Below are 14,080 nucleotides of genomic sequence, written 5' to 3' on the forward strand. Positions count from 1 at the left end.
CTTGACTGTAGAGAGAAACTTGTGGCCTTCACCCAAGGGCAACAGGATAAGTTTATCTTCTTCACTGTTTTCATAGGGTCAGCAGGGAAGCAAAGCAGATTGTTCACCTGTGTATCTCCTTTTATCAATGCAGGCCGAGATTAATTGCCCCTTGGACACAAGAATAGCCAATCATGATGGCAGTTAGCCAAACCTTGCCATATTAGTCAAAGCCACAGGCTCACTTTTCCCTAATTTGGGAAAAGCACAGGCCTTGCACTAGGCAGGCACAAGCTAAGTGTGTGTACCTTACACCACAGGACCCTGGGCAGGCCAGACTCAGTGGCTCCAGGTCCCATTGTGTCCATTTCTACACTTGCCTCTCTGGTGGAGCAGAAAAACATGCCTAGGCAAGGCAGGACATGTACAAGCCTATTTTAGGCCTATCAGGTCCATCACAACAACTACCAAGTGGAGTTTTGAAATTAAAACAGGTGAATATCTCTGATTCTAACACAGTTTAATTTTAGAAGCTGGGCTAAAGGACTGCTTGATGTTAATAAATTTTGATTTTATATGTGATCCACCTTTCAAAGTATGGGGTATAACAGCAAAAAAGTGCCATAAAAAATACTCTTCTAAAGGAAAAAAATGAGGAGAGAAGCCAAATAAGGACAACTATAATTAAGGTGGCAAGTCACCTATAAGAACAAATCTTCAAACTTCAAAGTTTTACTAAGCAATGAAGTGTCATCAAAACAAAGCAATATTTAGCAGCATGATGAAATTTCAACCATTCATCAAATATGTACAAAAAAAGACTTTGCAGAATGTCCATAGAAGAGCAGGGAAGAGCAGAAAAGTACATGTTTTAAAAGACATAGCAGTGTGATTATTTTCCAGTGAATGATTCCATTTCTAAGTACTAGAAAGATAAGAAATGTGGTATTTTCCAACAGAAATTTCAGATATTTTTCCATTGCAGTTAGTAATGTAGAATGAACTCCTTCTACAAACCTTAGCTAATAGCCTGGAACCAAAAGCGTAGTGAAATAGAAAGTAATGTTCCCTATTCAATCCAATGTGTCTCAGAGAAAAGAAGTATTTTAGATTCTTAATACTTTTGGACTTAACATTTCAGATTGTGGTGGAGGGCCTGTAGGCCTGAACAGAGGTTTCTTTATGCCCCTACATGCCTGGACACGTTTTTCTGCCAGGACCCCTGGCTGCAAACAAGTTGTGTAAGCCACACACACACAGCTCGTGTCTCTCTGGGGCAAATCCATGTGATTCCCATATTTGGGAGAGTCCAGGCAAACAGCTTCTGCCTATTATGGTAAGGTTTGGCTTATTGCCAACATGATTGGTCACTCTAGTGGCCAAAGGGCCCATTAATCTCAGCCCACATTCAATAAAGAGGGATGCACAGGTGAATCACGTGCTCAGCTCTCTGACCCTGCCTGCAGCGCAGCTCAGCTCTCTGACCCACCTGCAAGGATCAGACACAGCTCTGACCTTCACCTGAAGTGCTCAGCCGCTCATACTCACATGCTCGGAAGCCATTGCATAGCTCCAATGCTCTCTGAGGCTCAGACCATTGCTCTCAATCGCAGCTAATCTGCCTGCATACTTTAGATGCAGAGCTCATTTAAGCCTGCACATTTATATATGTAAGGAGCCGATAGCCTTCCAAACCAGCTGTGCATATCTGCAAGCTGATCTTGCTTTATCTAGGGATCTCAGACTCCCATCAGCCTAGCACACTTTGCATGCCTGCTGCTTATTGCCTGGAGAGAACCAGGAAGCAGACTTCTGGGTTGTCTGCACCCACACACATACAGCCTGAACCTGTGAAGTAATCGTGCCAGAGCCAGCACGGACATTCTTCTCCTGTTCCTGTAATCCTGCCAAGTTGATAATCCCTGGACACAGTATCCAGAAGAAGACAGCAGCATTGAGGCAGAGATCATCCCACACCAGGAGAAAAGGTTAGAGAAAACCTATTACCCCAGAGACTGGGAAGATTTATCATTTCCCCTCCAGCTGGGAAGATTCCATCATCCAAGTCCACAGGCAGAGCCCCTGAAGTCTGGACATTGGGCACAGGCTGTGACACAGCCCCGGCAGGGTGATTAACAATTAATAGCAACACTTCTAAGTTTTAACACCTCTGTAATGTAAGTTGTCTCTGCCATAGAGCAGAAAGATTTTCAGCCCCCTCTACTGCGCTAATAGCATGACTTCCCAAGTGGCACTAAGCCAAAGAGGAAATTCCTCTCTCTCTGTATAGTTTGAATGTTTTGCTTGTTAAATAACCAAATCCCTGTATATATTCCATCCTAAATTGTTTTCATAACTTTGCACAGAACTAAATTTTAATACACAGTGGTTGGGGGTGGCAAGAGTTCACAAATATTAATTTTAATAAATTATATTTTTGTATAACATTTATATTGCCTCAAATTAATTTCTCACATGGTAAATAGGTGTAGGTACAGAAATCCCCCTCCGCATCACAGATTTGACATAAAGCACAGGATTTAGGAATAACAACATTCACAATTGTTTCCCTGTATTTCCTAGTAAGTCTCTGTAAAATTGTTACCTGTCCAGAATTATATTAAATAATAAATTCACTTTAAACTATATGAAAATACATGAAATCCATATTAATTGTATGAAATACAGTGGTATGTTTACATGCATGTGTACATAGATATATATATAGATATATATATATATATATCTATGTACACATGCATGTGTACATATGTATACATACATTCATATTTTTATATGAAATCTAATTTTTAGATTAAATTATAAAATATTATATTAATGAAAATACAGGGAAGGAATTGGTAATGCAACTCAATATGGTTTTTCAAATGATGTGAGGATGATCTTGAGATAACCTTGTCCTCCATATGTTTTAGCATATCTTCTAGGAGGATCTATTCCATGATCTTTCCAAGGACAGAAGTGAGACTGACAGGTTGTTAGTTCCTGGATCCCCGCTTTTCTTTTTGAAGATCAATGAACTGTGTATTTCTTTCCAGTCATCAGGGATTTAACTTGACTTCCATGACTTTTGAAATATCATGGAGAGTAGTTTGGCAGCTGTGTCAGCCAATTCTCACAGGAGAATGGGATGCATCTCATGAGGCTCCATAGATTCATGTAAGTCCATGTTCCTCAGGTGAGATCTTACAGTGGGAGAGATTTCTGAGGCAGTGGAACTTTTGTAGTGGAATTATTTACTTATTCATAATTTTTTTTTTGTAAGGAAGAAATAAGTAGAAAAGGTACCATAAGATGTTTGTATAGAGCTGCATTAACATTTGCTCTTGAACAAGTCTGTTATTGGTGAGTTTGGGTTACTACATCTCCATAAGTATTCAGAAACAGACAAATAGAGGTCACTTTATATCAAGGTAGCTACTCCTCAGTGCTGCTGCTTTCCAAAGAATGAATTCCCAGACCAAAGCAGATAGAGATGGGTAGACTTTGTCACTTAAGAGATGACTCTTATTTTCTTTAAAATACTGACCATTCATGGGGTTCTTTTAGAATATTTGATGCTGCAGAATTCAGACAAAATTACCAAATTATATAATCATATAGAGGGTTTTGCTTAGCTTAATTTAAAAAAAATTTACTATCCTATTGTTTTCAAGGATTGCAACTTTACCTTGCACAAATTGGTGCAGTCCTTCTGCATATTCTAGAGATATGCTGGTTTAGACCAGCTAATGATTTAACTCATTGAGTAGGAGTACCACTGGCAGTGTAAGACTACTTGCTACATTTAGTCCTTTCCTATGATCCCCATCAGGCAACTCTCAATGTTTCTAGCTACCTTCTCTGTGTTATTGTTGTGGAGGGATATTCTGCCACCTACACCAATTTTGGTGGAGGGGAGAAATTAATTGGGGCAGGATAATATTATATAAAATTATATATTTATTAACCTCAATGTTATGAACTCTCACCACCCCCAATCACTGTGTATTAATATTAAAATGTTCTACACAGTTATGAAAACATTCTAGGATAAAATATGTACAGTGACTTATTAATAACTAGCAAACCTTCAAACTATAAAGAGAGAGAGGAGTTTTCCCCACAGCAAATACTGTTTGGGGTCTATATACTATTTGCCCAGCAGAGTGAGCTGGAAACTCTTTTCTGCTCTATGGCAGAGGCAATAGATATTTACAGAGGCTATCAAAACAATTACTCACAACTCTTATTAATCAATAATCACCCTCTGGGGCTATGTCACAGCCTATGCCTAGTGTCCAGACTTCAGGGGATTTCTGCACGTGGACTTTGAGGCTGGAGTCCTCCCAGCTTGAGGGGAAAGGAGATTCTTCCCAGCTTCTGGGGAAATAGCCTCTGACCTGGTTCTCCTGGTGATGGATGCAATCTCTGCCTTTGTGCTGCTGGCTTCTTCTGAATGCTCTGTCCAGGGATATGTAGGCAGGATCTCAGGTGCAGAAGGAGAATATCGTGCAGTCTCTAGCATGGTCTAAAGCTGGCCAGACAGGCCTATCATATGTAGACAATCCAAAGTCTGCTTCCTGGCTATCTCAGTGGCAGTGGTGCTTACCAGGCAATGATAGGCAGCGGGCATGCAGGATGTGTGTGGCTGCTGGGAGACTGTGCTCCCTAGGTAAAGGCAGGCAATGCAGGTCCTGGTCCTGATAACACAGTGGTGTGCAGATGTGCACAGCTGGCTGGAGAGTATAGGCTCCACATATATATATATATATATATATATATACATATATAGGCAGGCTTAAGTGAGCTCTGCAAGTAAAGTACGCAGGCAGTCAGCTGCAAATGAGTCAGAGCAGGAGGGTCTGAGCATCTGAGCATTGGAGCTATGCAATGGAGTCCAAGTGTAGGGGTCTGAGCACTTTGTTTACCTGTGCACCCCTATTTATTGAATGTGGGATGAGATTAATGTCTCCTTGGCCACTAGAATGACCAATCAGGTTGGCAGTTAGCCAAACCTTACCATAAGAGGCAAAAGCACTTGCCTGAACTTTTCCAAATATGGGGATCACATGGGCTTACACCAGGGAGACATGAGCTGGGTATGTGGGGGCTTACACAACCTGTTTACAACCAGGGGTCCTGGAAGAAAAACATGTCCAGGCAGGGCAAGGCATAAATAAGTCTATTTTTGGGCCTACAGGCCCTCCACAACAGTTATGGATACAGAAAATCTTCTGTAAAAATCTATCAAAAATGGAAGATAGAAAAAATTCATTTGATTATTCCAATAGAAAATTCTATCATTCTGTGTTATGCAAATCAATATGATGTGAAATGATCTTCCTGTTTTTTAGAGAGTTTCATTTGTAGTTCTAGTCTTCACAAAGTAAATATATTTTGACTGTATGTACGACAGACTTTTTCTACAGAGGTAAATCCATGGTATCATTCAAACAGCAGAGCAACAAAGTTAGTGCATACTAAATCTGAGATTAAAACTAGTAGCTAAAGGAATGAAGCACTAGGATTGTCTGATATGCCTTGGATTGAGCTAACAAATGACAGCTGATAAGACTGAGGGTTTAAAAACTGAATTTCAGGTGGAAATAGTCCTAAAGTGTACTTCTCTGGGATTTGGAAAGTGAGAAAAAGGAGAACAATCTGATAAAAGGAGAGAAAGAGAAAGATTAGTTTTTGAAGACAGGTTAGAACTGGTGATTAAGAACAGTGAAAAGGTTTTGCCTCCCAGATGTTTCTCCAAGCAGATGCAGCTAAAGCAGCATGCATTCACTTCAAGAAATATATCTGGAAAGTACAAAAATGTGCTAAGCTAATAGACAGGCTCAGACATTAAATCTGGGTGGAGGGCGGGAAATAGCAGAGGTCAGGAGGTTATGTCACCAGTGATTGTCAACTATTTTGCAGTCTTCATTTAGCTTCTATAGTCTCCGATCTTCACGACTAGCATCCTGGAAAGCAGGAAAGAAAGTTCCATGTTCTGCTAAGCTCTTATGGAGCAACCCTTGAAGTACTGCAGGTTTCCAAGAGCCATACATTCCTGAGGCCTCCAGAAACCTTTCTACTACTTTCAACCCCTAACTACTTTAAAGTCCAAACCTAAGCCTTGTCATCTGTGGAACACGTTCAAGCTTTATAAAGCAGGAGGTTACTTCCATTTATAACTGAGCACAACTTGGGGTTTTCACTTTTGCTCTAGTTTAGAAAGCTGATGATTAAAGTGTACGAGCTCAAATTACAGAGCAAGACCAAGAACCCTGTATGTGCTCTTTCATAAATTCACCTATGTAAAGACATCTAACAAAAAAAGTCTGTACGCATTATGTGAAGAAAATAAAATGGCTAAACAAATGGGTAAAAAGACATTCTGTGACTAACTCTGACTGAAAGTAACTCAGGAGGCTCTGAGGAGGTTCTTAGTGTTTTTTTTTTTAATGACACAATAGAAATGATTCTGAAGTAATAGGTTAAGAAAAATAACCCTGTGGTTGGTGCTATTTTTCAGGTATAAAGGTACCATTATGAAGTGAACACTTTCACACATGATTACAAACGCTATGAGTACAGATGAGCAGTTTAGGAAAGTTACATATGTCACAAAAATATATAAAGTAATGTTTAAAAAAAGAAAATAAAAACAAAACTAAAATGGAAAGGGAAGGGAAGAGGAGGGAAGGGGAGGGAAGGGGAGGGAAGAGGAGGGAAGGGGAGGGAAGGGGAGGGAAGGGGAGGGAAGGGAAGGGAAGGGAAGGGAAGGGAAGGGAAGGGAAGGGAAGGGAAGGGACGGGAAGGGAAGGGAAGGGAAGGGAAGGGAAGGGAAGGGAAGGGAAGGGAAGGGAAGGGAAGGGAAGGGAAGGGAAGGGAAGGGAAGGGAAGGGAAGGGAAGGGAAGGGAAGGGAAGGGAAGGGAAGGGAAGGGAAGGGAAGGGAAGGGAAGGGAAGGGAAGGGAAGGGAAGGGAAGGGAAGGGAAGGGAAGGGAAGGGAAGGGAAGGGAAGGGAAGGGAAGGGAAGGGAAGGGAAGGGAAGGGAAGGGAAGGGAAGGGAAGGGAAGGGAAGGGAAGGGAAGGAAAGGAACACAGTTGTGAGTAATTGACTTCATGCAGTAAAGTAACATCTCTTCAATGGTCATACTAATCTATTGGAATGCGACTAGATAATTTTTTTAGTTCATTCCTGTATAAAAAACACAGAAGAAATACAGCCTGATTCCGAAGTCTTGCTATTACAGTATCAAATAAATATAAGTAATGCTTTACAAAGATGTTTGTATGAGATTTTGTTCTCATAATATATCTGAGGGATAAATCAGTCTGTGTTTTGAATAATCTGATTACATTGGTAATTATACACTGAATAATCCAGGTGGTTTCTGGTGGTTTGTTTTGGGTCTTGGTGGTCTTGTGTTTTTTGTTGGGTTTGAGGGCTTTTTTTTTTTTTTTTTTTTTTTTTTTTCCTGAAAGCTGATGATTTCAAAGAAAACAGGTTTCTCTTTACAAGACCAAAGTAAAAAAGAAAAGGAGATCCATTGATTCTAACAGTGCCAGTTATCTGTTCACACACACTTAAACTAGATATGAAGCCCTTTCAACGTCTTTCTTCTCACCTCTGCTACTGATAGGAAGTAAAAAATTCATTGTGATATCCATTTGGGGGCTTTCCTCAAGGGGTTAGCAGTATAAACATGCCGTGGCATCAAAGCAAGACAACTGAAGATTGTGGTTATTTAAATTAGGATGGAGCAGCCCAACAAGATTAAAAAACAAAACAGAACAAAACATAAACAACCAAAAAAAGACAAAAAACCCTTCCCTCCAAAAAAAAAAAAAAAAGCCAAACAAAAAATGTGTGATCTTACAAGTGATAAATATATTTTTTCTTTATTTTAGACTCTTTTTTTTTGCATTCTTCTAAGTCTCTTCTACATAGATGTAAATGGCCCAGTAGTGAAGCAAATACCAAGAGAAAAAGAAGAAAAACTTCAGTACCACCCTCTAAGAACCAAAAAGACCTTCAAATATTTTAGGCTGAAAAAGCTGCTGGTGCGGAGGGACACTGGTGAGTTTCAAACATAGGATAAAAAGGAGTGGGTGGATCGATGCCTGCCTGATCTGCCAGACAGAGGTTAGTCTCTGTTAAGAGAAATGGTCATTAGCATTTATTTGTTATGGAGGGGATTTTTTTTTTTAATTTACACTGATTTTTGTGTATTAGAAGTATGTTAATCTCATCGAACATAACCCTGAGACTAACTTCATGGAAAGACAGAGAATGCAATGCCTAGTTTGTTTTGGGAAAAGATTTAGACTGCTCTTGCAAGTGAGGCCACCTAACATTCAAAGTAACAATTTCAAAGTGTAATCATATATCCTTCTGCTGCATAATTAAATTTGTTCCCAGTTGATGGGAAGGCTACAAAGGTGCTCATAAAGAAGGAAAAAAAATGCTCTGACACTATTATTGCATTCAATGGATATACATAAAGAAGGGTTTGGTGGGTTTTTTTTTTAAATAATTAATTCTGTATTAAACTTAATTATTAACAGATATAAATTGTTTATTTAAAAGATTATGAGCTTTCAGTGCTATGAACTGTTGCTTTGTGCTTTCCTGTCCAATTTGAATCCAGTATGAGGTCTTTTGCACTGCGTTATGAGTTTAATGTAAAAGAATTGTTTTTGACATATGAAGTACAAGTGAGCACACTTAGTATTAGGATGATTGAAATAAATATATTTTATAAAGGGAAGGTGGAGTGTGTGTGTTTGAGGGAAAAAAAGGACATAGGAGTGATATTAAAAGAATACATAGACCTGAATTAAAAAAATTAAAAACTGTTGCAAGCATCCACACACATGGAGGTGGTGGAGTCACCATCCCTGAAGATGCTCCAGAAAAGACTGGATGAGGCACTTATTGCCACGACCTAATTGATTGGACAAGGCTGGGTGATAAGTTGGACTGGATGATCTTGGAGGTCTCTTCCAACATGGTTGATTCTATGATTCTATGATCTCAATACTGGTGAAAGAAAAAACTTTTTTTTTTTTTTAATTATCTATGGCTTACCATATGTATAGAGGGACAACATTTTACATATGATTTATGCCCATGATATCTTCATGAATCTGAGTTCTGAATCCAAGATGTGTGGTTAGCGTTGTTCTTTCATGCAACCACTTTGGTGGAAAGTTTAGAAAATTCATAATTGGATAGAAATATCTCTTGAATAGAAATACTACCTTACTTGACATATTCTGACCTGTCCCTAACAAATCTGTATATCATTTTAACTGCTTGGAATTTACTAAGCAAATGATGTGTGTACATTGTGCTGTCAAAACTTTAAATAAGAGAATATTGTGATTTATGTGTTGCCATGCATAAACTTTCAGACAAGCACTATAGTAAAATAATCTGTAAAATATTATGCTTAAAGCAATAAATTACACAGTCACACCTTGAGCATCTACTATGTTAAGAAACATTTGTGAGCTGGTTTGAAGGTAGCTAGGATATTTTGGTGAGAAGAACTAGATTACAGGCTGTGAAAAGGAAAACAGAGTGATGTCTACTTCACTCATAGGCTTGCTGAGATGTATAAGAACATGAATCCAATCCAAACATAGATAAGGCACTTCTGGAGGAACTGGCTGAACTGTATTTCTCTCTAGCCTCTCTACCGTCTCTCTGATTAATCCACTTTGCTTCCTAACCCCCTGGCTGAACCTCCATTCTTCCTTGGGACTGGGGTAAGCTTGAGAGAGGGGTGGGAGATGGGGAAAGGGAAGTTGGGAGCTCCTCCTGGGGCCTCAGGTTTCTGGGAGGGCTGTTGTGTTTCTGTATTACCTTTTACCTTGTATATTTCTGTATATAACTGTATCTACTGTAAATATCTGCTTGTATATTGTGCTAAGCTTCATTCAATTTCCTGAACAGGCTGAATCTAGTCTGGATGATTTCCAAAGTGTGTGTGTGGGGGGAGGCAGGTAACACCCAAACCATCACACACTTGCCTTGTGTGAATCAGATTAAAAGGTCTGTAGCTACTTATTTTTCTGCATTTCCCTTCAAAAATTAAGAACAGACACCATTACCAAGACACCATTTTTTGTGTGTGTGTGCTATTGCTACTTCTGCTGCTTGGATTATCCACATCTGTGAAGGAACTAGCAAGCAAAGTCCAATTGCAGAAGAAACCAGTAAAACATATTAGTGAATTGGGAAATGCCAATCACAATTTTTTTGTATGAATAAAAACAAACCCAAAACAAAACAATGATTGTGTATCTGATTGTAAGGATATGAGTTATGCTATCCCTAAATCAATCTAAAGTTGCATTTGTTTTTACTTATATTTGCATGGATACCAGTTCTTTGGCTCCATAGGAACTGGATTACACTTCTATCTGATACTAGTGAGTAATTGATGCCTTTCCCAGTCAGATCCTGTCTAATAAACAATCCTCTGAAATATAAAAGACAGGAAAAATTACTTCACCTTTTTTACAACAATTAACCACCCTCACCTCCCAGTTTATTAATGAGAAATAATTAGCCCAGGGTTAATGTATGGTGTACGTTGTAGTTGTACAGTCACATTGTGATACAGAATGAAATTAGACTGTAGGTCATACTTTCAGGTTAAGTCCTTTATCCAACCTTCCCATCTTTTTCTGTTGGAGAAATTCTACTGCTGTTGAAAAGAATTGCTCTTTCAAGATTCTTTAGAGGTATTTTTGTATTTGTGATACAATGTAAAGGAAGTTTTCACTGAACTGGAAGCTTGTAAAAAAGGTGGAAAGAAGCCTACCTTGTTAAAAACAGACTCAAAATCATAGCACAAAATCTACAACTAAATCACAGATGCTTCACTATGCAAAAATGTAACTGTTGTGATAGTCATATAATTGGCTCCTGTTACATACTGGGATCATTGCTGTCCTTTCTTTTCACTAAGGAAATACCCAAACTTCATTTACTCTATACTTTCTGCATTTTGCATGTCATTCATCTCATCCTGGCAGGTTTCATGAGAAAAAAACCTTGTGACTTTAACTGCTTTAAATAGAGTCCAAGAACTTGCTGTTGCATGAAAGTATTTGATAACTCTTATCTATTATCAAATTACCTATTATCTATTATCAAATTAGCTATTATTAACTATCTATTACCTATTATCAAATTAAAAGGGTAAGAGAATAAGAAACCTTTCCCAAAAGATACTTGCTGATGGTAACTCAAAGCCGAAAATTTTAAAACTATGTGACCAATAATCAATCAAGGCATTTTACCAAGTATCTTTTATACTGGAAGCTCTCTCAATTGGATACTGCTTTCTTTCAATTCCTAAAAATTAAAATACAGATCTGTAGAGAGGCATACAGCAGACTCCACTGAGACACACAGAATCAACTTTATTACAGCCAGAGCTACTTTTAAACCACAATACAGAGCATTAACATAATATGAATGGCTGATCTTTTTGTTTTGTACATGCTTCTTCCCTCGATTTCATTTTTCTCCTGGGACATCTGCTCCCTTATCTTAACTGTTGCTTCTGTCTCATGGGGGAAGCATCCTGTAACTCCTGGGATTCAACACTGTTCACTCTCTACACAGCTCATTATTTTTCTTTCTTACATTTCTCTTTCTTGCATTCCCACATGGGCCCTACCCAGAAAAGTCACCATGAATACCAGGGATTTTTTGAGGAATTTCAACAAAACTAAACAAGTCTATAGGCTCTCTGTTGAACAGTCACCTTTGTTCTTCTCTCCCAATGAATTTTCCCAATGAAATTCCTTTATGCCCTCAGAGATCATAAAATCACATAGATTAATGATTTATTTCTAATAAATAAAAGGCTAAAGGTTGTTTTGCCATATTACTGAGCTGAACTGGGAAAAAGAGTACATAGAGACCCAACAGTGGAAACAAAAGATTGTATCTTAACATGAGAGAGGATTCTAACTTTGTGACCATCGTGAGGTAGAGGACGGAAGAGCTTCTGTTCCTGAAAGAAGAGGAAGACCATCTGTTTGAGTTTGACTGTGCAAAGGTACTTTATTGTTCTATCCTATGTCTCAGTCAACAGCAACTAATTTTCTTCAAGAAATATTTTCCTCATTTTACAGATGCAACAACACAGACACAGGATGATGAAACCACAGATCCTCAGTGGCATTTAGCCATCTAACCCATCCCTGTGAGGCTCAACAGGGATTTGGGTAACCTGATCTAAGATTCTAAGATTCCATGATTCTGTGAATCCCAGGTGATAGCTGCTGATCCCAACCAATGAACAACATTCAACATGTAGGATGGAATGAACTGCTGAAAATGCACAGGAGGGGACAGGAATTGGAGACAGCCCAATTTGAGTTAAACTATCCAAGCTCCAATTCTTTATTGAGAGCATCAGACTCCAAGTTACAAAGCACATACTTTTCACTTAAGGTGAGAAGTATGAAAACACATACAGTATGCAAGTGATACTTTTCTTTATCATTTGGCACATCTAAATATTTGAATATGCATAATTTTCGCTACTTGCTGTTACTGCAAAAAACATTTTTAGTGCATCTAAGTATTGGAATTTGCATATTCCTCCCAATTCCCTCCTGCTTTGTGCACAGCCCCACAGAAGCTGTTTATCAGAAGGCTCAGGGACAAATTCCTCTGAGCTTCTTCACACACAGCGCTGCAGCTTACTGGCTTCAATACTCAGACCTCACATCCAAGGCTTGATTGTACACGCTTCTAGGGGCTTGTGCCCCCCATTTTCCAGCCAGTTTCCGACAAAGATGCCCTGATTGGACAGCAGCAGGGGCAAGGGCAGAAGCATACACCATCTCAAACCACAAAACAATGCTACATGCTTGTAAATACTCAAATAGTATGCACTTTACAACTATCTGTATGGAGGTTGAAGTAAGGAGGAGGCCAGCCTTTTCTCCTTCATGGCAAGCAACAGGACTAGAGGAAAAGGTTACAAGCTGCACCAGGGGAGGTTTAGAATGGGTGTTAGGAAAAATTGTTATCAAATATGGGAATAGTCTGCCCTGGGCAGTGATGAAGTCACCATCCCTGGAGGTATTTAAAAGGTGTGTACACCTGGTGCTTAGGGATATGGTTTAGTGGTGGCCTTGCAGTGCTGAGTTGAAGGGTGGACTAGATGATCTTGAAGGTCTCTTCCAGCTAAAGATATTCTGTGGTTCTAATTCTGCAAGAATGCCCCAAGTTTCAGGGGACTACATGGTACAAAGACACTTGGTAACTTTCAGGATTAGCCTGACAGAGACATTCCTTTGCAACAGCCAGATGTTAGCATCATGTCTGTACAAACCTGTTTGATAGTGCACAGTTCAAGATTCCTGTTGTGATCCTGCCATGGTGATTTTTGTCATTGTTGTTGTTGTTGTGAGCATCAGGTAGAAAATTCCCATGCTGTTCTGTGATGATGTTTGAAACTGGAGCAAGTACCTAAAGTTTAAGCTATCTTAAATTTAAACAAGAAGCATCTGATAAAGATGCAGGCTACACAGGCTCAGCAAAAAAGGTAGATTTCTGTGGGTTTTATTTAATTCTGAATAGATTTATTAAAGTCAATGACAATAGCTACCAGAGATCTGAAAAAAGTAGGAACATAGACACAAAATGACATTGAAGAAGCTAAATATTAGAGCACAATTCTACATCTCTAAAAAAACACAAGATTATTTATATATAGATACATATGACCTTATATATATATATATATATATATATATATATATATATTTTTTTTTTTTCCTTAAAGTTTACGTTCTGGACTAGTTTTCTGTTTTGTTTCTTCTGTTCCCTAAATCTATTGAGCTGCAGTGCAGCCTGGAACTCAAAGTAAGTGAATAGAGCTGATTTATCAAACTGAGAGTTTTGCATTCTGCACAGAATATTTGATGAGGTGGATCTGTTTTCCTAACAATGTCTTACAGATTATTATCAGAAGCCACTAAAAAAAAATACATTTAAAAAAATCAAGGGCATTAAAAAAAATTTTTTTTGGGGGAACAGATTTTCATGCCAATCTTGGGAAGAAGTT

Source organism: Pogoniulus pusillus, chromosome Z, assembly GCF_015220805.1.
Source record: "Pogoniulus pusillus isolate bPogPus1 chromosome Z, bPogPus1.pri, whole genome shotgun sequence".
Taxonomy (NCBI): Eukaryota; Metazoa; Chordata; class Aves; order Piciformes; family Lybiidae; genus Pogoniulus; species Pogoniulus pusillus.